This window comes from Hippocampus guttulatus, unplaced genomic scaffold, assembly GCF_054856545.1.
Source record: "Hippocampus guttulatus isolate MCC_2025c unplaced genomic scaffold, RoL_Hgut_1.0 HiC_scaffold_179, whole genome shotgun sequence".
Taxonomy (NCBI): domain Eukaryota; kingdom Metazoa; phylum Chordata; class Actinopteri; order Syngnathiformes; family Syngnathidae; genus Hippocampus; species Hippocampus guttulatus.
This window is the reverse complement of record NW_028233868.1, coordinates 2,146-5,000: the sequence shown is the minus strand read 5'-3', so window position 1 is coordinate 5,000 and position 2,855 is coordinate 2,146.

Here is a 2,855-nt window from a genome sequence, read left to right as displayed (position 1 = left end):
CCCTCAGCAACACCCCTGGTACCCCCAGCCAGCTTCGCCCCTGGTACCCTCAGCCTTACCCCTGGTACCCTCAGCCCAACCCCTGGTACCCTCAGCCCAACCCCTGGTACCCCCAGCCAGCTTCGCCCCTGGTACCCTCAGCCTTACCCCTGGTACCCCCAGCCTTACCCCTGGTACCTCCAGCCTAACCCCTGGTACCTCCAGCCTTACCCCTGGTACCTCCAGCCTTACCCCTGGTACCTCCAGCCTTACCCCTGGTACCTCCAGCCGTACCCCTGGTACCCTCAGCCTTACCCCTGGTACCCTCAGCCTTACCCCTGGTACCCTCAGCCTTACCCCTGGTACCCTCAGCCGCACCCCTGGTACCCTCAGCGGCACCCCTGGTACCCTCAGCCTTACCCCTGGTACCCTCAGCCGCACCCCTGGTACCCTCAGCGGCACCCCTGGTACCCTCAGCGGCACCCCTGGTACCCTCAGCCGTACCCCTGGTACCCTCAGCCGAACCCCTGGTACCCTCAGCGGCACCCCTGGTACCCTCAGCGGCACCCCTGGTACCCTCAGCCGTACCCCTGGTACCCTCATCGGCACCCCTGGTACCCTCAGCGGCACCCCTGGTACCCTCAGCTGCACCCCTGGTACCCTCAGCGGCACCCCTGGTACCCTCAGCGGCACCCCTGGTACCTCCGCCATTGAAAATGAATGGGCGGCCTTCCCACCTGCCGTCAGCCGCCCGGAGGGGGAAATAGAAAATATTCGAAAGTGCGGAGCTCCGCCGTCAGAGGCCGGCTTTTCGCCCGGGGTATCCGCCCCGGGGCGCCTCTCGGGCGACCTTCCCAACTGCCGTCGGCCGCCCGGAGGGGGAAATAGAAAATATTCGAAAGTGCGGAGCTCCGCCGTCAGAGGCCGGCTTTTCGCCCGAGGTATCCGCCCCGGGGCGCCTCTCGGGCGGCCTTCCCAACTGCCGTCGGCCGCCCGGAGGGGGAAATAGAAAATATTCGAAAGTGCGGAGCTCCGCCGTCAGAGGCCGGGTTTTCGCCCGAGGTATCCGCCCCGGGCGCCTCTCGGGCGGCCTTCCCAACTGCCGTCGGCCGCCCGGAGGGGGAAATAGAAAATATTCGAAAGTGCGGAGCTCCGCCGTCAGAGGCCGGCTTTTCGCCCGAGGTATCCGCCCCGGGCGCCTCTCGGGCGGCCTTCCCAACTGCCGTCGGCCGCCCGGAGGGGGAAATAGAAAATATTCGAAAGTGCGGAGCTCCGCCGTCAGAGGCCGGCTTTTCGCACGAGGTATCCGCCCCGGGCGCCTCTCGGGCGGCCTTCCCAACTGCCGTCGGCCGCCCGGAGGGGGAAATAGAAAATATTCGAAAGTGCGGAGCTCCGCCGTCAGAGGCCGGCTTTTCGCCCGAGGTATCCGCCCCGGGCGCCTCTCGGGCGGCCTTCCCAACTGCCGTCGGCCGCCCGGAGGGGGAAATAGAAAATATTCGAAAGTGCGGAGCTCCGCCGTCAGAGGCCGGCTTTTCGCCCGAGGTATCCGCCCCGGGCGCCTCTCGGGCGGCCTTCCCAACTGCCGTCGGCCGCCCGGAGGGGGAGATAGAAAATATTCGAAAGTGCGGAGCTCCGCCGTCAGAGGCCGGCTTTTCGCCCGAGGTATCCGCCCCGGGCGCCTCTCGGGCGGCCTTCCCAACTGCCGTCGACCGCCCGGAGGGGGAAATAGAAAATATTCGAAAGTGCGGAGCTCCGCCGTCAGAGGCCGGCTTTTCGCCCGAGGTATCCGCCCCGGGCGCCTCTCGGGCGGCCTTCCCAACTGCCGTCGACCGCCCGGAGGGGGAGATAGAAAATATTCGAAAGTGCGGAGCTCCGCCGTCAGAGGCCGGCTCCACGCTTCATTCATCCGACCGAGACGCCTCTCCGCCGGCCACACTCGGCTGCGGGGCCGGCCCGCTCTCCGCCATTGAAAATGAATGGGGGGCATTTTCTCATGCTTTCAATCCGCCTAAGAGGCATCTTTCCCGGCCAACTTTGTGCCCCTGGTACCTCCAGCATCGAGAAAGCATGGTGACTCGTCCGACACATGCCCCCCTATATACGTTTCGGAAAGTATTTTGGTGAACGGTCACTTTCTAAGCCTTTCGCCTTCTTGACCCCCTAACTCCGCATATCTGGTTTACCTACTACAGCGCCCCTAACGACCAAAATCGGTACTGCTACCCCTGGTACCCCCGCCATTGAAAATGAATGGGGGAATTTTTTTAATCCCCCAGGCCGGCCAGGAGGCCCCTTTCCCGGCCAAACTCGCACGCTGGGCCGGCCCGCTCTTTACCCCTGGTACCCCCGCCATTGAAAATGAATGGGGGAATTTTTTTCAATCTCCCAGGCCGGCCAGGAGGGCTCTTTCCCGGCCACACTCGCACGCCGGGCCGGCCCGCTCTTTACCCCTGGTACCCCCAGCTCTACCCCTGGTACCCCCGCCATTGAAAATGAATGGGGGAATTTTTTCAATCTCCCAATCCGACCAAGAGGCCTCTTTTCCGGCCAAACTCGCACGCCGGGCCGGCCCGCTCTTTACCCCTGGTACCCCCAGCTCTACCCCTGGTACCCCCGCCATTGAAAATGAATGGGGGAATTTTTTCAATCTCCCAATCCGACCAAGAGGCCTCTTTTCCGGCCAAACTCGCACGCCGGGCCGGCCCGCTCTTTACCCCTGGTACCCCCAGCTCTACCCCTGGTACCCCCGCCATTGAAAATGAATGGGGGAATTTTTTCAATCTCCCAATCCGACCAAGAGGCCTCTTTTCCGGCCAAACTCGCACGCCGGGCCGGCCCGCTCTTTACCCCTGGTACCCCCAGCTCTACCCCTGGTA